This window comes from Trichosurus vulpecula, chromosome 1, assembly GCF_011100635.1.
Source record: "Trichosurus vulpecula isolate mTriVul1 chromosome 1, mTriVul1.pri, whole genome shotgun sequence".
Taxonomy (NCBI): Eukaryota; Metazoa; Chordata; class Mammalia; order Diprotodontia; family Phalangeridae; genus Trichosurus; species Trichosurus vulpecula.
The window spans coordinates 427,766,020-427,791,771 of NC_050573.1; the positions used below are offsets into that span (position 1 = coordinate 427,766,020).

Below are 25,752 nucleotides of genomic sequence, written 5' to 3' on the forward strand. Positions count from 1 at the left end.
TTTTCTGTCAGTATATCCATATTGTGTGTGTATGGGGGGGCAGTGCCAGATTTTTTTATATGTGCACATAGGTATGTGTATTCTATCAACCAGATGATTTTTTTTAAAAATCCTAGTTAGTATGTGTCAACAGGCTATTATTCCTAGAGTCAAAACTTTTACTTATTGGAGCAATTTTTTTCATTGCACAGGAGAATTTCACTTGAAAAACTGAAAAAAAAAGTTTCTGAAAAATTGTTCTTTTGGTAATTTTGATAAATTTTGTTTTGATTCCTGTATATATTCTCAGATTGTTCATTATTATATCAGGCCTCATTGTAGGCTCAGTATGTTTATTCTTGTAATGTTTAATTCTTCATACTCGTAATAAATATTTAAAATATCTTATTTCCTGTCAGGTAAGCCAAAAGTGCTAATACCTTATTTGTATTTCTCTTGTCATTTAGGATTATCTTTAAAGAAACTTAGAGGTTACCTCAGCCCTTTCAGTTAATGCATATCTTAAGTGTGACAATTTTCTTACTGCTTAAGGTATTAATTTTATATTATAGAAATGAAATGAAAAGAATCATGTCATGATAGATTTGGTTTTTCTGCTGTAAAATACTTTGCAAAGCTTTCTAAATCTAATGCAGTGAGAAAAACCTATTAGTTTTTTTTTATATTCTGATATTTGTGTCATGAATGGAAACATTTTTTGATAGTGTTTAAAATGAATAAGTACTTCTGTTTACAAAATGTTAATTTCCTAACTACAGATTCACATATTCAGAGATCAAAACACTTAATATGAAAATTACTGTCTTTTTTATTTCTTTTAGAAATGAAGTATCAGAGCTGTAGCATTCATATACATATTGATATTTTATGTAAATAAAGTATATCTTGTACTCTGGTGGGAAAATAATGACTTAGGGATTATTAAGACTCTTTATAAATGTAAATATTTACCTTGTTGGGGTACTTGACTTTGATTATAGCAATATGATCTCTGCAACTACCTGTTGATGGCAAAATTGATTGCGATGCCAGTACAAGACCTGGATTACTATTTACTAAAATGACTAGCCTTCTATTTAGTTTAGATTAGAGATCTTGTTAGCCCATTAGTGTCTCTAACAATTGAAATAAAACTTAGTTTATATAGATGATTTTTTAAAATAAAAGACCATAAATATTGCTGACTTTGCTTGATAACTTTTACCATCATAAAAATATAGATAGGGATCCATTAATTTAATTTAAAAAGATATGCATGGATGTTTAGGATTGCCACCATGGTCTTGTTTTCGTTGTGATTTGCCCAATTTCCACCTTTTGTTGTAAAACCTTTTATTGTTGTAAAATTGTAAAAGTTGTAAAACCCATCACTTCCCTAGAACATACTTCATTCCACTATCCCATGCTATCACATTTGTTCTCCTGTTCAATCTGATTTCTTATGGAAATATGCATGAGGCATTTGTGTCCCTCCCCGCCCCACATTTTTTTAAATATAATGAAAATTACAAGAAAATATATTTCAGACTTTCTTATCACTACATAAACACACAAGGGAAGTATTAAGAAATTTATCATTATTACCGAAATAGCACTTTAGATAATCTCTTTCCAAGAGAGTATATATCTAAAGATATTAATAGATGCAGCATGAGCTAAGTAATTAAATTCATTCATTGAATCAATAAGAATTAATTAAGCACCTAACATATATCAGTCACTATGTTAAGCACAGGTGATACAAACGGTAGTGAGACAGTTTCCATTTTTGTAGAACTTATAGTCTATTGGGTCAATTTAACATATTCATAAATAAATACTGTATATGTATACACACATATACAGATATACACACAACACAAATTTGTTTTATATAGTGTACAGATGTTACATATAATACATATTGCAGTGGTTGGGGGGCATGATAATACCAACTGAGTGAACAGGTCTTTTGAGGTAGGTGGTATTTGAGTAGAGTCTTGAAGGGGAGGTACGCTGCGTTCCTAGAGACAGAAAAATGGAAAATGTTATCAGCATGGAAGAACGTCCTGTACAAGGGCACAGAGGAGGGAAGTCTTGTATCTTCTTTTTAAGGTCTCTTGCATGCTTACTCTTTTGTCCACTCACACAATAACCACCTATGTTTAGGCCCCCACTACTTCTTACCAGGAGTGTTGAAAGAACCTTCTAAATGGTTTCCCTATCTCAAGTGTCTCCTCACTCCAGCCCATCCTCCACTCAGCAGCCAAAGTGATTTTCTAAAAGTGATCTGACATTATTAGTCCTCTGCTTAATAAACTCAATTAGTTTTCTGTTACCTCCAGGATCAGATATAAAGTTCTTTGTTTCACATTTAATGCTTTTCATAGTCTGGCCACTTTCTGCCTTTCCATTTTTTTTTAATTCTTCCCTCCACACACTGTAGTCCAGCCATACTGACCTACATGTTATTCATAAATATTCAAAATATACAGATATACAAAATATGCAAAGTGTACAAAAGACATTTCATCTCCTTTGCACTGGCTGTTACCCACATCTTGAATGTGCTTCCTCCTAACTTCTAACTCTTAGACTCAGACTTTAATACGCGATTCAAGTATCACCTCCAGGAGGCCTTTCCTAGTCTCCCTAGTTGTTAATGTCATTCTCTCTAAGGTGGCCTGCCATCTTTTCTTTATCATGTATGTTCTAATTATTGTTCAAATGCCAAACATACCCTTGCCAAAAAGACTATTTTAATGGAGAACACACACAGGGCAAGTGTTCACCTGCTGGTCAGAAAAAGTGATACAAAAACACTCTCAGGGTCTCTCTTAAAAACTTTGGAATTGATTGTGTAACATGGGAGACACTGGAACATGACTGCTCAGCATGGCCTACCCTCATTGGAGAAATTTCTGTGCTCTTTGAGCAAAGCAGAATTGAAGTCGTGAAAAAAAACAACAACAAAAAACCCCAAAAACACAAGATGTGCAAATTTAGAGAATCTACTCCAGATGTTCGCATAGACAATTTGTCCCCAACCTGTGGTAGAGCATTCTTAGCTCCTATTGGTCTTATCAGCCACAGTCTTGCATGCTGAAATTTGACTCTAACATAGTGATATCATTTTGACCCCCTCTGAGAATAAAGAACAACATCAAATTTAATTTACATATATTATCTCTCCTGATAAAATGTGAGTTCCTTGAGGGCAAGGACTGTTTGATTTTTCTTTTTATCCTCAGAATTTAGCACAGTATCTGAAACTTAAATACTTGATGGATTGTGTACAAGAATGGAAAGTATGTTAGTTTGGCTAGAGTGAATTTGAGAATATGAGAGGGATTAATGTATAATCAGCCTGGAAAGATTGCCTGCCATCAGATCCTAATGTACTTTAAATACCAGATAAAGGAGTTTATATTTTATTTGAAAGGTAATGGGGAGCCACCTAAGCTTCTTGAATCAGGGAGTGACATGGTTTGACCTACCTTTTAAGAATATCAGTCTTTTAGCTATGTGGAGGATGGGCTGGACAGAAGAGATATTAAATACAGGCAACCTAATTAGGGGGATATTGCAATAGTCCAAGTGAAAAGTGGTGATTGCTTGAACTAGGGTGACTGAGAGAGGAGAGGTTGTTGACAAGATTTGATAACCTTAATAGATTTGGGGCATGAATGAAAATAAAAAATTAAGGATGATACCTAAGTTTTGAACCTGGGTGACTAGAAGAATGGTTAGAAGGTCATTGGAAGGAACGGTATCTTTTTTGTTTTTAGTTTTGTTTTTGAGGGGGGAAGGTAGGGCAGTTGGGGTTAAGTGACTTGCCCAAGGTCACACAGCTAGTGTGTCAAGTGTGTGAGGTTGGATTTGAACTCAGGTCCTCCTGACTCCAGGGCCAGTGCTCTACTCACTGTACTACCTAGCTGCTGCCCGAAGAAACCATATCTTTAAGGGATAGGATAGGTTGTTTTTAGTAAATTTTATAGGTTCAGAAATTGAGAGCCGGAAGGGGGCCTTAGAGGCCATCAGATGCAACCCCCTTACACCAAACTGATTTCACTTATGATGAAACTTAAAGCAGGAAGTGAGATCAGAGGATCCAAGAGCTGGTCAAGACTTCAGAGGCCATCTGATTCTGCCCATCTAATTCTAACCACTATTCCATGCTGCATTTTTTTCATATCCTGGTACCATTTTCTTTTGGTAGAGACAATGAAACTGGATAAAAGGTTTGTTTTGTTTTATTGTTTTGTTTTTACTAGGGAAGAAAATCAGGGGAACTTTAATGCTAAACACTCATGGGAGGGGCTTTTGATATAAATGTAAATGAGTACATAAAAGAAGATAGTTACCTTTAAAGCAAAAAGAATTAAATAAGAAAAATAAATAAATAAGAAAACTAAAAATAATTATAGTTAAGCCTCTGGGAAGAAAAATAATTAAATGTATTAAAGTAATTCATATGCCTTTTAAGTTCTTGTTCTGAAAACTAATCTTTTGTTATTTATTTACTTTGATAAATTTAGCTATTTTGATTAAAAAATAAATTGTTGAAGTTTAAAAATTCTGGCAAATGTATATTTATTTGTAGTTCTATATTTGTAGTTACGGTGCTTCTGTAGCTGTTCAGTCCAGCTTCCTGTTTATCTTCCACAGTACAGCTATGTAGTAGGTGAGGGTTTTTTCCCCCAGTGCTTTCCTGGTTAATGTGCTATACCAGTTTTCCATTTAACAGCCATTTCCTGTTCCAAAATTCTGGCTCAGACTTTGATGTATGCTTATTCTTATTACTGGAATCTAATCAGCAATGTTGACTACATATTTTGAGTAGGAATAAGCTGAGAAATTTCATTTTTGGGTTGTTTTTCATTGTCTTTAACCTGTATTTCTAAGTCTGGACATAAATGCATTGTTTATGCTGTCAATTTTGAAAACTATCTCTTATTCCTTTTATTTTCCACACCATAAAGGATAACTGACCCTGTGTCTTGAACAATTTTCCTTAGTTATTTATGCCGTTCAATAAATTCTCAAATTTGTGTCTAGCAAAAATTAATGTATGAGTACACAGGGACATACATATGTTTGTATTTTCAACTACAATTATATGTGTATTTATTGAACCTCTGTCTAACCACAAATAAAATAAATTGTTCTTATTTGCATTTAATAGAACTATTCCATTTTTTCATTTTTATTGACCTGGAACTTCTATTACCTACCCAAATAACATAACTCCTTTCCATGAGGATTTGAGTGGACATGATGATGGCTTTGCTTTTAACAGCAATTTTTAAACAGGCTTACCAAAAGGATTGCTGAGAGAAGACAGTAGATAGATAGGTTTGGGGAAATAAGAGAGATGTGAGGAAAGAAGGACAGAATGACTCATGCAGAGAGATGTCAGGTAGAAGAAAGGGAATGCTTGAGCTGATTTCATTTCTCTGTACTGCCTCTTTTTAAATGCTTTTCTCCCGATGCAGATTTTCTAGCCTTATAGTACTTCCCATGTTTTGTACCTTTTTAATTGCTCTGAAACAGTAATTTTAAGCAACTATAAAAACACTAGGAGAATATGAAATGTTATGTAGTTCTAAAGAATCAACAACATCTTTCTAACCAAAGTTTTTTTTTGTTTGTTTGTTTTTTACTTTATTAAACTAGGCCAACCTTCAGTTCCCTAATCTGTGAAATGGGGATAATAACATTTATGATAGCTGTTTTACATTGTTTCTGTAAGGAAGGCACTATACAAACTTGTGCTGTTAGTAGCTATGTTGGACCTTCCACAAATCAAATCCACATGTCTGCCCTAGGAAAACAAGTAGAAGCAAAAAGAAAGATAGCTACTTCCCCAAAGGAGCTTACATCCTAATGGGGGAATAAAGGGAAGCTAAAGGGAGAGGAAAGGAAGGTGTGCACATGAGAGCATGATGGAGGAAGAAGTCCAGAGAGTCAGGAATACAGCCCAGAGAGGAATGAAGGAGTGAACATAGTTGTCCAGGCATATCAGCAAGGCAATAATCACAATATAAATGATAATCGTCAAAATGCTTATGTGGTTCTGTAACACAAAATATAAGGGACTCTCCACATGGAAAGTAGAAGAAGTAAACCATTTATTCAGACACCAAAGGACCAGATCCTGTAAGCCATCTGCCCTGTCTATCACAGCAGCAAAGAATTCAATACACAACATCACAACATGGAGCCTTGCCATCCCAAAACCATCCCCCTCCAGCTCCCCCCACCCCCCATTGGGGCCTTCCCACAATCACACTCACACAGCACAGCACACGTTTGCTCTCTCCGAGCTCTAACTGCCCTAACTACTCTCTCAGCATTTCTTGTGACACACTTTCTTTTTCCTCTCAGCAAGCTTCTCCCACCACATGTGACTTAGACTCTCTGTGATGTAAGCAGGTTACATGGCCTATTAATGGGTGGTCAAATCTAAACTGCTGTTACACCAGGGCATTTTCCTTAAAATGGAGGTTTTGTGAGAAACTGACCAATCAGAGGATGAGGCCTCAAGGATAGAGTTATCCTCCAGGGTGAGAAGCCCATTCTGTTCCACAGTGGAAACTTGTGAATAGCCCAAGACTAGGAACCAGGTGACCAGCATTCTGGTTCCATGTGGCCACTTAATGGCAGCATTACTTTGCACAAGACACTGAACTTCTCTGGGCTTGTTTCCTCACCTGTCATTGTCTGGAAGGATAGTTGGATTGTTGCAATTAAGCAAAATTCCACAACAGACTTGCAGTTCATTCTGTATTTGTAATTGAAGTCTCTCCTGTTTAGCATGTCCCCTTTTGGAAGTTAATGTTCTCCTGATACAGCCTTTGACCGCACTGTGGTCATTTCTATACCATAGTGAGACATTTGACAAACCAATACATTACAACCAGCCTTTGTTAGTTCTGGTGCTTTTCCTGACACAAATCATTTTTAGTGTAATTGGATAACATTTTAGTTTTTTGATACACTGTATGTTCACATAGCATTTATCAAGCTTCTCCTATGCAAAAATTACATAATTGTGATTAGATATCATAAATGTTATAATGCCTATTTACAGATAAAGAAACTGAGGTTTTGAGACAGATTAAGAAACTTGTGAAACCAGTAAATGGTAGAAACAGGATTTTCCCCATGTCTTTCTTGACTCCACATCTAGTGTTCGTGGAGTTCCTGCCTTCAAGGACCTTAATTCTAATTGGGAAGAATATTACCCGTTGTTGTTATTGTACAATTGTTCCAGTTGTGTCTGACTCTTTGTTGACCCCGTTTGGGGTTTTCTTGGCAAAGATACTGCAGTGGTTTGCCATTTTCTTCTCCAGCTCATTTTATAGATGAGCAACTGAAGCATGCGGGGTGTGACATTTTAAAAGTTTGAAAGGCATGGTTTCTGGTTAATTAATCATTTTATTAATAATGGTAGAATTGTGTTTGTCCTTCATTCTCAAAGAGAACCATGACGTCATGGTCCTCATGACTTGCAGTTGACCTTGATTTGAGTGAGGGAGGGCTGTGCAAGGTCACCAGCCTCACTTTCTCCTCCAGAGCCATCTGGGTCCAGTGGCCTGATATTTACCAGGATGACTAGAGAGGGCCCTAATGCTAGAATAGTATTAAAAGGAATAATCATTTGGCCATCTCTCTTGGACCAAAGACCACTCATGGCAGTGGGCTTACAGTTTATTTGGCCTTGGAAGAGTGCGGGGTTCTAGAAGGTGGCAGTCAACTTTGATTGGCTAACAATTAATAAAAGAATAAATATTATGAGAGGTGGACCTGTTTTAATAATGGGTGAGGGGCCATGACTTTGGTCATGTCATTTACTTCGAAATCACCCCCAGTCTTGGGGAAGATAGACAAAGGATCTATATCCCCCACCCAAACCTGAGTAGAACACAGTGGACCTGGAGAATACCTAGATTGAGGAGAGTGTTAAATCCTCTCAGGACTTTAGAAAGGGGGGGAACTCTATATCTCCCCAAATCATTGATTATTAATAATCATATCCCTCAGCACTTAAATGACTTGAACAGTGTTACACAGCTAGTAAGTGTCTGGAGCCAGATTTGAACTTGGGAATATGAGTCTTCCTGACTCCTGGTTGATATTCTAACCACTGAGCCACTTAGCTGCCCCCATATGACCTGTGCATAGCTCTAACAGAAGTTAGAACATTATTAAATGCAAAGGAGAGAGAAGTCTAGCAGATTGATATGAAAGTTTGAGGAGAGGTAGAATTATTTCAGCTGGAATAATCAGGGTAGATTTCATGAAGGAAGTGGTACCTAAGCTGTACTTAGAAAGATAGCAAAGATTTGTCCAGGAAAAGTTATAGAGAAAGACTGTTGTAGGCAGATGGGACAGCATATATAAATGCACAAAAGGTCAGAGAAGACCACATGAGTTCAGGTGCTGCTGTGTGGTAGTTTTCCTAGAATATGGAGTAATTGAAGGAAAAGAGGGAAGGTTAAAAAGGAAAGAAGGCAAGAGGGAAGGAAGAAAGGCAGGAAAGAGGGAGGGAAGGAAGAAAAGGGGAGGGAAGGCCAGAAAGGAAAGTGGGAAAGAAGGAAAAAAGAGGAAGGAAGGAAACAAGCATTTATGAGGTGCCTGCTGTGTGTCAGGCATTATACTAAGTGCTTTACTATTTGTAAAGCATGTTATTTGAGAAGGAATAATGATAAGTAAAACTGGAAAGTTAGGGCAGAGCCAAAGTTGTTGAAAACATTGAATGTTAGGCAAAGAAATTTGTTTTTCCTTTAGCAGACATTGAGGAACTACTAAAGATTTTTTTGAAGGATGGTGAAATGATCTCATTTAGGAAGATACTTCTGGAATTATTGTGAGGGATCAATTGAATCATAGATTGATTTGGAAGGGAAGGACATTTCTAAAGTCTTCATTTCAAGACTCAGCCTCTGAAGGACAGGATTGGATTTAACCTTCTCTTCAATCTAGGTATTGCTGCCCTACCCAACCTTACAAAGAATTTAAGGTGAAACTCCAGGTCCACTGTGTTCTACTCAGGCTTGGTCTGAGTCCTTTGTCTAGCTTCCCCCAGGCTGGGGGTGATTTAAGACCAAAGTCATGGCCCCTCTCTGATCATTAGAATAGGCCTCTCATCATAATATTTGTTCTTTTATTGTTAACCAATCCAAGTTGATTATCACCCTCAGGGACCCATCTAGATTCATTTCTGAGATGAAGAAACCAGACAGAGAAATTACAGGACTTGTATAACGTTGTTCAGGTAGGAAGAGACAGAGCCAGGATTCGAGTCTACTTCCTCCCGATTTCATATTCAGTATGTACCTTTTCCCGTATCTCATGCTTCTTTTGTAGAAGAGAAGAAACTGGAGATAGGAAGACCAGTGGGAAAGCTGTTACAGTAGTCCAGTTGAGAGGTAGTGGGACAAAAATTAGGGGAATGGCAGTGGGAGAGGGAAAAAAGATATGTCATGATATTGGGAATGGAAACTGTCTTATAGAGTAAGCAGTGGTTGGTAAAAGACCTGGAGGAAGCAAGCATAATGTTATTTATTCTTCACAGAAGTTGTAAGGTTCAGGGAAATAAGATTAGGACCATATCTTCACAGGAATAGCCAGAATATTTAGAATATTAACTAGAAAAAATAATTATACACTCTCTGACTCTTCTTCCCCTTCAACATTTGAACATTAACCTTTCCTTTCCATGTCTGCTTTAGCCACAATTTAAGTGAACTACTGAAATACTCACCTAAATGTGTCTCTGCTTCAAGCTTATCCACTGTCCATCATATTTAGAGATATTTAGAGTCATATTGAAAACCATTTAAAATTTTTTTTTCTGTAAGGAAATGGTTCAAGACATAGCTTTTAAAAATTTGTCAGTTTTCATATAATTTGTCAGTTTTTTGATATGTTCAGATAGTTATATATTACAGTTTTGGTAAAAGATCAAATCACTAGGTAATTAGCTCATCATTGTAGATTTAAGATGCTAATGGATAAGGAGAATAGTTTTAGTCCCAAGTGTGGTGAATGACATACATACTCATTTTGAAGTAATGGGAAGGCTGTATGATCATGTGAAAAAACTGATGAACTTTGAGACACAAGACCCAAGTTCAAACATCAACTTAACCACTTCTTTGCAGTTTGGGGCAAATAACTTAACCTCTTTGGGCCTCAGTTTCTTCAAATGCAAAACGAATAAATAACCTTCATAGTTACTTCCAACTCTATATCTTTGAACCTGTGATCTTTTAGAATTCTATATATTTATTAAACAGATATAGTGGACACTTGAATAATATACAGCAGACTCAGCATACATTTTGTAAGTTTACTTTGATACTTTGATGGATCCATGGAATTTCATTGCTATAGGTACTTCTTGCAGCAGTATATGTTAGATAGCTTGTATGTGCTTTACCACCCTATGTAATTCTTTCCCTTCCAATGCATTGGAGACCATCTGATGGTTCTTTCATATTTCTGCTGTGCCAGTATAAATAGAATTATCACTTTCTATAGTTTCACTTTCTTAGTATGTGATCAGTACATGTCACACCCCCTTTTCTGGTTATATCTGTGGTTGATAATGTCTTTTGTGACACTTCTTGAACACAATCCTATTCTGCAGTTTACTTATATCAGCAGTGCATCTTTCTATTGCCTTTTGTGTCATTTATAATTTGTCTTTTTCTAATATTACAACTTTCCATGATTTATAGCCATGTAAACAATATAGAATAGCATTGTGTTAAAGAGATGGATGGCCACAAGCAGTGTGGGCCCATTGAGAAAAAGATTCTGAGAACCAAGACTATTTAATTCGTTTTTTTTATGTGCCCAAATCAATTACTACTAGATAATATTCTTATTGGTTGGCTGGTTGATAGATTGGTGATACTGCATGTGTTCTCAAAGACAGTTTCCTTTTCTGGAGCCAGTGCTTATTTATCTCCAGCCCTAAGGTGGCTGATAGATAAAAGGGTGAGACCTAGATTTAGGAGAACTAGAGTTCTAATTTCACTTCATAAACTTGGCTGTGTAACCCTAGGCAAATCACTTAACCTCTGCCTCAGTTTCCTTATCTGTAAAGTAAAGATAGTAATAGCATCTACTTCCCAGAATTATTAAGAGGAAAAAATAACATGCTGGTAAGGCATTTTGCAAACTTTAAGGAGCTACATAAATGCTAGCTGTTACCTGATCTTTTGATTGGTATTACCCATGGCATTATAAAAATATAGCTATTACTTATGACATTACTTATTCACTGGGAATGGGTTGCCTCTATATTCATGAACATGCACACATGCACACACAGATACAAACTGCCCATTCAGCTGCCTGTCCTAGTCTAGGCAGTATTCACTTCTCATCCACGTTGAGAAAACAGTCTGTGTTACACCCCCCATGGACTTAGTGGAGCAGGAAGTGCACGATTCAGTATTACTTTTAGAGCAGAGCCTGAACAGACCTTGGCCTCATTGTTTCACATTTTCTCCAGCTTTCTCATTTGCTGTGTTAACTTCCCTCACCTCCATGCATTCATACATGCCTGCCTTGATGGTTTTAGTGCAATTGATTAAGTGAGAGTAGAGGAGAATTCTGCTTCAAGACAATATTTTTTCTCTCTATTACTCATTTTCTCATAGCAGGTAATACTGGTGCTGGCACAATTTCGTTTAGAAAACACTATTAAGCATTGTTTATTTGACTGTTTATTGAGCTTATTACCTTTTGTATCACACCTGTTAACCTAGATCAAAAGGATCTGAGACAGCTTATAAGATTAAATATACAAAATAGGGGCAAGTGTAGAACATATATCATCTGTTGTAAGTAGAAGTAATTGATAACCCAGGCACTTGAGATAAGTTAATTACTACAGTTGGGAACTGAATTTGACCCCTAAAATTTGGAGCAGTTAAATAAAAAGTAAAGGATTCATTTTCTGACAGAAGAAAGCCTATATAAATTATATGCACAGAGGGAACATAAAGCACATGCACTCTGCTATATATATATATTTTTTAAGTAGATAGCAAAGTCAACTGGAATTTTAGAAAGACCTGAAAACACATTGTCTTACAGATAGTAGGGGGTTGATAAATATTTGTTTAATTGTTGAATCATTGGTAAATTGATGATCTGTTTACAGAGACTGATAATACAATATTAAATCTTAATTTGGTGAAACATTTCTACAGAAGGACCAAGTAAACCCATTGAATCAAAGTTGGAAAGAAACTCAGGACAAGTGACCATATACATTACTTTCTCATCATAACTTCATATAGGGATAGAACTTGGTCTAGAGGAATAAAATGCTTTACATATTCATTATACTGTATCTGTAAAATATTTTAAATAATATCAGATATTTTAAATGTGCCTTTGAAAACTGTTGGAAGATGTTAAAATTAGTAAGGGCTCTCAAAGTTGTCGTTCTATAAAAGGCCAACTTGTGTAGCAAGGTTATAAGCAGTAGGGGATGCTTCTTGGTAGAGAAAATGTTTCCAAAAAAACTTCATCTTTTCTCAAATACTTGGGAGTTTTTATTAAATATTTGTAAATTTGTTGAGACAACAAAATAATGCATCCCTACAGATTGTATAAAGACAGTTTATACTAAAAAAAATTTTTAGGGCTGATATTAGCTACTAGCACTGTAATTCATAAAATATGTGCCTTTTTGAAATACAAAGAGCACTGGACTTGGAGTCATAAGACCTTAAAAGCTATGTCAAATAATTGCTCTTATCCTCAATTTCTTCATCTGTACTATAAGAATAACTTATAGAAATATTGTACTATACCTGGAACCTGGGTCAGCTTTAATCTTGCATGCTGGACTTCTCTATTTCTGGCACTGTGAGACTTATAATAGCATTTCATTTGTTTATCTCACAGATTGTTCAGAGGAGACCTTTGTCAAGTTTACATACTATGCAAATATCGTAACTATTCTCATGATTGTATTGCCCTAACAAACTGTCTTAGTTTAAAAACAGTACCCTTTTGAGCTCTTGGGGATAATACTAGCATCTATTTCACAGGGTTGATATTAGGATCAAATGAAATAATAAATGTAAAGTGCTTTGAAAACCTTTAAACCATAAATGTCTGCCAATATTCTTCTTCCTAATAAATCAGTTGCAGTATTAATAGCATAAATTTATTTTATTTATATACATGCATACACAAATAAAATTCTCTTATGTGATTCTCACTCCAACTTTATCACTGCAACCTGTTGCAAATGTTATTATCCCTGTTCTACAGATGAAGAAACTAAGGTTTGCAGTGTGGGACTTGCCCAAGGTTTTACAGCTATTAAATAGTAGGGCCAGGACTTTAATTCTCATCTAGAGACTCTAAGTTCATTCCATATCACTATATGAAGTTACCTCCGAATCGCAGAATATACCACCAAATATCTTGGATGAACTGACTCGCTTCATGGGATTATTTAAAATAAAACTATTAAAGCTCAGAGTGATTGATGTATTCATGGTAATACAAATAGTAAGTGTCGAGTAATGGGATTTGACTCCACATTTTCCTGATTCTAATTTTCGTGGTCTTGTAATTTACCATAGTAGATAGAGAGGTATACTGGGAATTAGAAGACTTGGGTTCAGATCCTCTCTCACACTCTAGCTCTGTGATCCTGAACAAATCATTTAACCTGTTTCCTAATCTGCTAGCTCATAGCATGAGAATAAATAAGGTAGTTTGTATAAAATGTTCTGCATACTTAAAACTGATGTATAAATGTGAGCTAATCCCTCTGAAAAAAAGCTGTGTGGGTAGTGATATCCCAGAGTGCATTCATTGTTGTTCTTGTCCACTGAACATGAAGCCTGCTATTGGGGTTTTGTTTTCATGCAGGTCTTTTGAGGAGATACACTTTTTATGAAAGTATTGTTCCTAAAGAATTAGATGGCCAATTCTGTTTTCCTAGTCAAGAGGTGGTCAACTTTCAGACTATCTGCTTTCCTTAGGTATTTAGTTAATGATAATGCTGCTTCTAAAAAGACAGATCTTAGGAAGGTAGTTAAAGAAATAAAGAGACAATCTACTTAATAATCTCATTGTTTCAGTTGTGGGTAAGATCAGACTTAGGATCAGTGATATTGAAGATCAAGGGAAAATGATTTCTTTTAGCATGCTCTAGGGTGATGATAATCATGAGACCAGCTGACTATTAAATAGTTCATAATAAGTTTGACCAGATGTTTTCCTCTTTGGTTCAAGCAGTTATTCCTGGAGAGAGAGAGAAAGAGAGAGAGAGCGCATAGGGAAACAGTCTTCCGAATAACTTTCAGAAGATTATCAGATTGGTTCCAGACATCTGAAAAATCGGTGTGTAAATTAGTAGGTAATATATATAAATATACATATATACATTAAAGCATATGTAGAAAGTTAGTCTTATGTGGAATCTGTATCAGAACGGGGAGAAATAAACTCTTATGACCAGTAAGCTCAGACGCTTTCCTCTTAATATTAAGTGAAATCAGAGTGTTTAGTCTTTTCTTCCTTCTGCCAGTTTCGCTTTCCTTTTCAATGAGTGAATTGTAAGCTCCTTGTTTTATTGATGTTTGTGTTTCTCTCAGCATTTACCATAATATATTGCATAATGTATTGGTTTTTTGTGGCTTTTGGATGAATAAATACCACATCTCTTCTAACCAGAGTTTGTTAAAGCCAGACCAAAGGGTTATAACATCAGGATTTTTGCATTTCTTTCCCATCTTGCCACTTCCTATACTAGGGTATTTAGTCATTGAGCAATGTTATCAGAAGTCCCCTACTCACCACAGAAAACAAAATCTTGTCTTTTTTGACTTGCCATTTTGAAATTCTGTCATTACCATATTACTTCCATTATAGTGATGTGTCAAGTTATAGTTTATCTGAACTAAAATATAGCTGAGTGATTAGTTATAATATAAAATAGACTATAATCTATGCTTTGGAACAGGACAATTAGATTAATTTTGACTCATCTTGTGAATCAAAGTTATCAACTCACAGGAAATGTGAAGGGAAATTAATAGAAGGACAGAATGAATAATTCATTCAACATACATTTATTAAATTATTACTATATTCAATACCTCAGAAGATAAGAATATTGCTGGAACAGACCTCTAACCTGGGGTAAGATTCCAGATGAGGTGTATGCTTAAGAGAGAAAGGCACAGAGGAGTAGATTGATTGGAAAGTTTGTATTTTGAGACCTAGGTCTTAGGCTTAGGTCTGTTTCTTTTGAAATATATCTATTCAAGCATAAAACTCTTATTGTTCATTATTGCCAATAAATTATAGTTGTCTTTTGCTTTTAATACAACCTACATTTCCCAGTGTGTCTTGCCTCATTCTCTCAGAGAACTGTCTCTTTTAAGAGGGATTCCCAACTTTTTTTTGGTTCCCATACCCCTTGGCTTTCAGAAAACCTTTCATCTTCTATTTAAAGTGAAAAGAAATAAATTCCAGAGTTTACCGTATATTTGCACCTAAGAAATAAAATAGATTCATTTTAGTAGGATAATATATTTATTTGCCAGATATTTATACTTCTTGACAAGCTTCCCATGTCCTTTAGGGTAAATATGCTTCAGATTGTGAACTCCTGACTTATAACAAAGAAGAAAAAAGAGGGAAAAAACAGTTCAACAAAGCTTAACCAATACACTGAAAAAGCCTGATAGTATGAGGTACATACAACTTCTGCCAGGAAGTGGAAGGGGTACCTTTGGTATCTCTTGTTTGAAACTCAGCTGAATCATTTTCATTTAATGGTGTTTTGCAATTTTAATTTTTTTTTTTTCTGTTTGCATTGTTGTGGTCATTGTGTATATTATTTTTCTAATTCTTATCTGTTTCTTGTTCCTTTTTAGTTCTACTTACCTCATTTTGCCTAATTTCATGTGTCTTCCTATGCTCATCTGCATTCTTCATATTCAGTCTTTCTTTCAGCAATAGTGTCCAAACGCAAATAGAAGTGAATCCCTGGAGGTCACATATGGACTTAGAAAACCACAAATTAATATTATCTATGTTGTATTATATTTTTATTTATTTTGTTAAAAATTTCCAATTACATTTAAGTCTGATTCATTTTGCCACTGGAGAATGTTGTGAGCTGAGAATTTACCTGTGTCTTAAAGAGTAGTAATGTTCCACTTCTTTGGTGGACCACACAGCTTGTTCAGCCATTTCCCAGTTGATAGGGAATTTATTTTGTTTACATTTCTTTGCTACATATTGCTACATTTATAGCAGCATTTAAAGCAGCACAGGAAATGCTTCTGTAAATATTTTGTTATATATGTAACATTTATTTCTCTCTGTTCTTCTGTAATATATGCATACTAGTGTGATTTCTGGGTCACAGGATACAAATATTTTAGTTGCTTTCTTCTCTGAATTCCAGATTCCTCTCCAGAAGGATTGGACCAACTCACAGCTCCAATAACAGTGTATTAATATATCTGTTTTTCCACAACACCTCCAACACTAGTTATTCCCATTTTTGTCAACTTTGCCAAATAGGTTTGGTTTTATTTTTTGTTTTGATTTGAATTTCTCTTGTTATTGATGATTTGGAGCAATTTTTAGTATGATTGTTAGTAGTTTGCAGTTCTTCTGAGAACTGTTTGTTCACTGTTGAAAGGGAATGGCTTTTGGTCTTATATTTCTGTTAGTTGCCAATATATCTTGCATAGCAGATCATAAAATAAAGAGATTTTTTTTCTTAGTTGATTACCTCCATTTACATAGTTGCCAGATTTTATTGCATACAAAACCCTTCTTAATTTTATGTAATCAAAATTATTTGTTTTATCTTTATTATTGTCTCTACTTGTTGTTTGGTTAAGAATTTGTCCCCTATGTCAGCCATATTCATTAATGTTGTTTTGGACTACCTAAAACAACTAGATAGTTTAAGGTTGGAATATTGCAGTGGTATAGGAAATGACAAGTTGGTGGATGTGGAAAAATATGGAAAGACTCAGACTTAACGAAGGAAGAGATTATCCATCCTCAGAGAAACAGAGGACAAATAAGTATAGTATGGTCTTACATAGATGTATATAATGTATTTGGCTATATATGAGTATGATTATAGATGTCTTAAGTATATGTAAATGTATGCATGTAGGTGTGTATATATGTATATCTATGTATTTGTGTGTATATATATGTGTGTGTGTGTGTGTGTACATATCTATAAATATATCTGTGCTTAGTTGTAGCCTTCTAGGGTGGTGGGGGTGTGGAGAAGGGGATAAGAGGAAAAAGAACAAAGTAAAAAGTGCACAGCAGAGAACAAAAGAAAAAGAAGGAAGCAAAAAAATAGATGGACATCTCTGAACACAATTCATAATATTTATTATACAGGTTTTCTTGAAATGGAAATTTATTGCTGTATATTTTGAATCCTCCTTTACCTTCTGTTGTGCACGACAATGCTTTTTTTCCCTTTTCTTATTTTGTATTTAAGTTTATAATATGCTTATTTTTCTTCTTATATTGTGTATTTGTTTTACTATTTAAGTTCAAATTTTTAAAATTTTACCCAGAAGTGCATGTGTTTACTTGAATAGTTGCTAAAAAAATTAGACTTGTGAAAGGATAGATTTGTGAGACCTTGTCTCCACTTCCTTCTCAGTGTTTAGATAAAAGCTAGTTGGAATGATAAAAAGAGGGACAAATCTCAAAGGTTGGATCAGATAAGTAGTTTATCCAGTCTTTTTCCTTTTTTCATTCCTCCATGGAGGCTCACCTTAAACTGTTCAATATGATATCAAAGCCTCAGAAGCACTATCTTCCTTAGAGTAACCCATAGAGTTTGACTCTGAACTAAACCCAAACGCAGCATATTCAGCTGGAAATGAGCAAAAAACAGAAGCAAGTTGCAGCCCTGCTTTTTTGTTTGTGTGTACCAGTGACCCAGAACATACCTCTCAGAGATGATTAGATCACTTGGAAGGTGGACTGCTGTAATGGCAAGCAAAGTGGGACTTTTCCCTATTTTTTCTTTTGGAGTGCTTCTCAGCACTAAGGTAATCAAGTGCCTTTGATTGAGCCTTGCCTTTGTTTGAATCAAGAGCCTTTGATGACCTGCTTAAGTTACAAGAAAGCCTAAGTCACATGAGTTTGGGTCACATGGTTGTGACCCTGAAGAAGTGTATATCTCTTCTGAGGTTAGCATTTGCTTTGGGGCTCACTCATTGGAAGAGTGTTCATGGGATTTGGCCAGACCAGACTCTGGGTAGCCATTAAGGAGCCCTCTGGCTTTGAAAACCCAGATGTTGGTGCTTTTCTCTCTCTCTGGTAACTGTGTGTGTATTGCTATGGACAGACAGAAGCCCTGTCTGCTGATTTGTGTTACTTGCTTTGTTTATATAATTTCTGCTTGTAATTTCTGTTTGTGTTTTCTCTGAAGTTCAGGGTGTTGACTTTTTCTCCTAAACTGAGTGAAATATATCTATATCTATATATCTGTATATATCTGTATTATATATATGTTTAATTAAAGTTAGATTGTAAACCCCTTAAAGTTGCTTTCCTTAGAAAAGCAGATCAAAGAACCTGTGCTAGCAGCCCTCAAGGTGTTGGTGGTGTTGGTTTTGCTGGTGGTCTTACACTTCCATGGCAGGTGCTAGTAACATTGTTGTTACATCTACATATGTATGTGCTCTTCAAAATGAAAGTATTGTTCGGCAAATTGCTTCATTTTGTATTATTGGACATTATAGGAATGAAAGTATCTTTTCCTTCCCTTTATCCATAAATGACCACTGATGAAAAACTGTCAGATATTTACTTACATGGGTAGATGTATAAAACACTATTTGCAGATCCTTACATTGGATTTAAATTGCCATTTCCCCCCAATTGTTGAGCAGTTTATTGATTTTCACAAATAAGACCACTGCACCAGTTTAATTAAACCTTTGTTCATTATTTACATAATTTATTTGACTTGTTTGCTATTTTGTCCAGTTATGATCCTGCCTTTGTTAGTTATCTGTATGACATTGGGAAGTTTACTTAACCTCTTAAGGCCTCAGCTTCTTTAACTGAACATGAAGGGATTGGCCTAAGTAGCTCAAGGTCCCTCCTAACTCTTATATTCCTTATCCTATCTTGAGTATAACTCAGTAGTGCTAATGATGGTATATACTATGAATCTAGCTCCTTTGTAGATAGCTTTTGATTTTAAAAAAAGCTTTTTTTTTTTTAAATTAGGAACAAAGTGCCTGTAGGTTTCAAATTCAATGGTAGAATTTCATTGATCTCCTTTGGGTCACTTATGCAAATTATATTAATGGTGTAACTCTCTCGTGCCTCAAAACTCTTCCCAGTCCCATTTAGATAGGGGAAATGTCCCACTCAGATTATTGTTTCAAATAAAAGTTTTTAGATGACTTTTTTGGATCATATTATATATTAAAAATATATAAGATGACGTTGAAGTTAAAAAAAAAGTTCGATGTTAATTGAACATATAAATTGTCTTTACATAGGATATATATAATTCACTTCCCTTTGGATCTGGGAGACTGGTGGTAATTTAGATTACCAGGAAATTTGTCCTTAAGTTATAAAGCTGTGAAGTTTCTCTAGAGGGTGTTCTTTTAGGTCGGGAATTCTTAACTTTTTTTGTGCTGTGGATCTCTTTGGCAATCTGCAGAAGCCTATTTACTCCTTCGCAGAATAATATTTCAAAATGAATAAAATGAAATGCATAGGAAAAGGAATCCAATTTTAATAAAGTACAATTATAAAAATACTTTTGAAAACCTTTTTCAAACCTTAGGTTAAAAATTTCTTGTTAAGAAAGCTGTTCATGTCTTGAGTGGGAGAGCTCTATAAGAGGACCTCTCTCTGAAGAACTAACAAAAGTGATAATGAGACTTTCCTGATTGCATTGATGCTTTGTGTTCACTACAAAGGCATAAAACAGTTTAATAGGTTTTTCTTAGAGTAAAGTGTATTCTGAGTTCTAGGCTAAAAACTCCAAAGGTTAGTGCAGCTATATATTGTTGTTGTTGTTGGGTTTGTCCTTCATTTTTGAAGAGAACCATGGCATCTGGGAAATGATAGCCAGGCCTTGGAGAAGTGTGCTGAGGAGATTCTGAAGTTCATGTGGGACATGAAAGGTTGGATCGCTCAAGAAGTTAGAAGTAGATGAAGAATTGGCTCTCAATCTAAGCTCAAAGGACATAAGGTCAAGTGCATGGGGCCTTTAGATTCATACTCACCTGGTTAGAAGTCTTTACATTTTTTTCTTGGGAAAAAGGCAAACAAGTCAAGCAGGATAGGGCTCCAGGTGCTTCCTCAGTCTCTGACAAACCATTAAGCAGGCTATGAACAGTTTTGACAAGAACCTATTCTGAGCTGGAGTCTCCAGCCAGAGACCCTGCATTTCATATGTAGGAAGAAGGAGATAAGCCCCAGTTTGATAGGGCAGATTTCAGCAGAGGCACCAAGGGAGAAGTAGATATGATTTTGTCCTCCTGTCAGGATCAGAAGGGGCCTTTTCTCTCTCCTTCCTAGTGTCTCTCCAGAGCTTCTCTCTACTTCCATTCTCTACTATTCCTTCCTTTTCTCTTCTCTCCAGTGCTCTGCCTCTCTCATGTTTCTTAATGTAATCACATTAGTGTTTTTATGTTATCAGGAGGTTTGAGTCACTTTTACACTTTGCAGTTCATTGTTCTCACAGAGCTTATATTTTATATGCCATGTATCCCATAATTAAATGTGTAAAATAGTCAAGAAGGCCTAATATAAAGAATCTCTTCTTCTGAATTATGACTGCAGCAGTATGTTTTGATTATAATTCAATTCAAACAACAGTTTTTGAACACTTCATATGTATGAGACATTGTAAAAGGTCCTGAGAATATAAATGAAAAAGCCCCTTTCCTGGAGGGGTTTTTATTTTTTTGAATACAAACATACTTTCACCAGGGAGATCAATATCTAATATATACTTGATAAATGTCATATAGCAATTTTGGAACAAGAGTCCAACAGGATAAGCCTTAACCTTTTGGATATTTTAAAAGAGGTAACATGTTGTCTTCTTCCTGAAGTCTTCCCTTTTGTAAGGTTAACAACTTTAGTTCCTTTAACTATTACTCATGTGGCAGATTCCAGACTTTTCATAATTCTCAGGAGAACACTCTTGTTTGTCAGGACCTCAGTTCCAAGCTTGCATTTCTATCTGTCTACAGGTGTTTCTACCTGGATGGCCCTTTGACATGTCAAATTCAGTTAAATTAAAAATTTTTCCCAATTAACCATTTGGTGGGGGGGGGGGGGGTTGGAGTTTTTCAATCTCAAGTGAATCTAGCTAACTATATATACATTTCTCCACTTTGTCCAAAAAAATGACTTCTTGAAGTCTGTCGTTTCACATCCAGCTTATAATCACTTGTCACTACAAAGTACGATGAATAATTTTTTAATAGACTTTATATAGCATCATATGAAAGATTTTTGGTATTGTAGATCTCCTAAAATTGCTGCAGAGTGTATCTAACTTGCTTAAAGATTTTTATATTTTTTTATGTTACCTTATCAGTGGCTTTATTAACATATAAATAGTTCAGTAGTGGAGTCTTTGGTTCAAAGAGTATAGATATTTTCATCACTTTACATAATTCCAATTTGCTTTCTAAAATGATTACACTATTTCACAGCTCCACCAACAGTGTATTAGTGTGACTATCTTCTTCCCCTCCAACATTAACAGTTGTCATTTTTTAACATTTTTGCCAATTTGCAAGGTGCGAAGTGAAACCTCAGGGTTGCCTTGATTTGCTCATCTCTTATTATTAGTGATTTGGAGTTTTTTTTCCATGTGGTTGTGAAAACTGTGCAGTTATTTTTTTGAGAACTGTTTGTTCATATCCTTTGAGGAGTGGCTACTATTTGTGTGTGTGTGGAGGGGGGGGGGCGGCACACATTTATATAATTATTTATTCGTTGTTCATGTATCTTGGATAACAAACCCTTATCAGAGAAATTTGATTTACAGATTTTTTTTCCCAGTTGACTACTTCCTTTCTTATTCTAGATGCATTAAATATTGTCTATGCAGAAACTTTTCAGTTTCAAGTTCCCTCCTCTGCTGTGTTTACAAAATACTGTTCCTTCAGTTACTTTAATTTTTTTTAAAGTGGCCCTGCTCCCATCGGCTGTCCTCCCTGCACCCCTTATCCGTTCTTCTTCTTTGATATTCTTCCTTCCTCACCTTCCCTTCAGCTAATCTTGTTCCTCAGCTTTTAAATTCTGTTTTATTGTGCCCCTTTCCAAATAGGATTTTTCTCACTCTCTCCATTATTCCTCTTCCCTGTTTCCTCTGGACCAGAGGTTCCCAAACTTATTTGGCCTACTACTCCTTTTAAAAAAAAATCACTCAGCACCCCTCCTAGGCTTTCTACTTTCTTTAATCCTTTAGCTTTTTTTTTTTTTTTGAAATTTGCATCATTTCAAAAAATGCATAATTTTTTTTAAAATGATGCATCTTAAATTTAATAATTTATTGTGAATTTGTGGGTTTCTTATTACTATATTAAAATTTTGATGATACAGTATTGTGTCATATAACATATAATGTTGTATTGTAAACAAGTCATTATATGCACATATTCCTGCCTACACATGCTGGACTTCCCAACAACGCAGGCAACATTGCTTGCCTGCCAACATTTGCCTGTTAAGACCTGTTGGTGGACTTGACCACTGATCGGTTGTAACTTGCATTTTGTATGTTTATTTGGAAAATAATGTAATCACTATGACTTTAACTCTGTTACAAAACAGAAGAAACATGTCTGAATGGTTTTTCAAAATTTTCTTATCTTCTCTTTCCTTATGCTTCCACTGCCCCTTTGTTTTTATTCAATGCCCCCCATTTGCACCCAAGGTTGCTACCATCCTCTGAACCTATGCTCAGACCTTCCTTTGCTGATTCTTGACTGGTATTATCTGATCAGTCTTTTTTCTCTGTAGTCTTCATTCATTCATGGTGGCCTGGAAGAAGACAGGGTGGATTTTGATGTAAACCTTTCATGTCCTTGGGTCTCCTAGTATAATCTCACTGCCAGTAATGTGGGAGGTGGTGGAAGGTTGCTGAATGAGCTAAGGGTTGAATGAGCATCAGTTCCTGGATTTTTGTTTTTGTTTTTTACATTCTCTTGGATTCTGGGTGTCCTAGATCATGGAGATAGTTAAAGATCTTTATCTTTGGTTCCTAATTTCTCTTTTGGAGATATTTGAGACATCGTGGGGATTAAAGAAAATGTCAAACCTGCCATCTTGTTGTTCGCATGCTGGTATATATTCTTATGTGGTGAAGGGAAGGGGTCACAACCAAAATCAATCCTGATACTACTTCTTGATTCCATTAAATAAGTCTGGGAAGTTATAGTCAGGATCATCTTAGAGTTAATCTTTCTATCCTGACATGCTCAGTGTTAAGCAAGGTACCTATCGATTGATCCAATTAAGTGTTCTTAATATCTGAGAAAAAACAGCATTATATCAGCTTCATTCTTTCCTATGTCATAAATATTTTCTAAAAGTTTAATGTACTTTGGCTTATTATCATTTGAAACAACGGGTGAATTGAAGGCATCCTTGGTTATATTGTATATGTTCATATATATACATACACGTGTATATACATATATACACATAGGCGTATATGCATATATATTTATTTATAATTAACAGGCAGATTTTCCCACGTAAAAATATTTTCCAGCTGACCATATATGCCTATAAACACAAAATTTACTGGAAAGTGTAGACAATACAGGCTCCCACTGTTCTCATTGTTTGTTGCTGTGCAGCATGCGGCCTTGTAGGCTTTCCTCTGACAAGGTGTCTTGCATTCATATGTCAAAAACATGCAAGATTCCCTGAAAGATGTAACAACAGAGATATCGCTCAGATTAATAAGATCAAATCAGGCGCAAAAACAGGGAGATATATGCTAGCTTAAGATGTTTGACATCTTCATAGAGAATGTCTTACATTGACTCCAACTGAAAAAAAGATTCTGTATAAATGTTGAGGTCCTATTGATACTCCCATTTGTTGATGATATTTTGCTCCTTGAATAAAGCTCTGGAATATTTCAGAGCTACCTAAATGAAACTCATAATCACTCTAAAGAGTCAAGCCCAGCTGAAAAAACCAAGTGGATGAAAAATGCTTTTGTTCAGATTATGGTATGTAGTTAGCTCACTTTTGTTGTTTGGTCATTTTCAGTCGTGTCCCACACTTTGTGACTGATCTCTTTTAATGTTTTCTTGGCAAAGATACTAGCATGGTGTGCCATTTCCTTCTCCAGCTCATTTGAGGAAACTGAGGCAAACAAGCTTAAGTGACTTACCCAGGGTCACACAAATAGTGTCTGAGGCTGGATTTCAACTCTGGTCTTCCTGGCTCTGGGGCCTGGCAGTCTAGTCACTGTACCACCTAGCAGCCAGATAGTCCATCAGTCCATATATATTGGAGTTATTAAACAGAGAGTGAGCTGGACCCAGAATAGAATCAATTAATCAATCAGTCAGTCAGTCAGGTACTAAGTATTAAACACCTTCTATGTTTCAGGCACTGTGACACTAGGGATGTAAGTATGAAGAAGAAACAATCCTTACATACAAGGAGCTTACATTCTAATGGGGAAGATGGCAAGTAAATAGACATATACAGCATAAATACATAGTTAATAAATGCATGTATGTACATCACATATTTAAACATGAGGTAGTTTGAGAGGACAGGCACTAGCTGTTAGGCAGATCAGGAAAGGCTTCACGCAGAAGATGGTCTTTGAGTTACATTTTATTTTTTTTAAATTTCTTTGTATTTAATTTATTTAATATTTTTAGTTTTCAGCATTGATTTTCACAAGAGTTTGAATTACAAATTTTCTCCCCATTTCTACCCTCCCCTCCACTCCAAGATGGCATATATTCTGGTTGCCCCATTCCCCAGTCAGCCCTCCCTTCTGTCACCCCACTCCCCTCCCATCCCCCTTTCCCTTACTTTCTTGTAGGGGAAGATAAATTTCTATGCCCCATTGCCTGTGTATCTTATTTCCTAGTTGCATGCAAAACCTTTTTTTGTTTGTTTGTTTTTGAACATCTGTTTTTAAAACTTTGAGTTCCAAATTCTCTCCCCTCTTCCCCTCCCACCCACCCTCTCTAAGAAGGCAAGCAATTCAACATAGGCCACATGTGTATCATTATGTAAAACCCTTCCACAATACTCATGTTGTGAAAGATTGACTATGTTTTGCTCCTTCCTAACCCATCCCCCTTTATTGAATTTGCTCCTTTGACCCTGTCCCTTTTCGAAGTGTTTGTTTTTGATTACCTCCTCCCCCTGTCTGCCCTCCCTTCTATTGTCCCCCCTTTTTTATCTTCCTCCTCCTTTCCTGTGGGGTAAGATACCCAGTTGAGTGTGTATGATATTCCCTCCTCAGGTCAAATCCTATGAGAGCAAGATTTACTCATTCCTCCTCACCTGCCCCCTCTTCCCTTCCTGTAGAACTGCTTTTTCTTGCCACTTTTAGGTGAGATAATTTACCCCATTCTATCTCTCCCTTTCTCCCTCTCTCAATATATTCCTCTCTTATCCCTTAATTTGATTTTTTTTTTTAGATATCATCCCTTCATATTCAACTCACCCTGTGCCCCCCCCCCTCTC

The 25,752-nt window shown here is 35.8% G+C and overlaps 1 protein-coding gene across 2 annotated transcripts in view; it reads left to right on the forward strand.

Moving 5' to 3' along the window:
• IPO11 (importin 11) overlaps nucleotides 1–25,752 on the forward strand; it is a 212,354-nt gene that overhangs the window by 142,266 nt on the left and 44,336 nt on the right. The window lies entirely within an intron of this gene.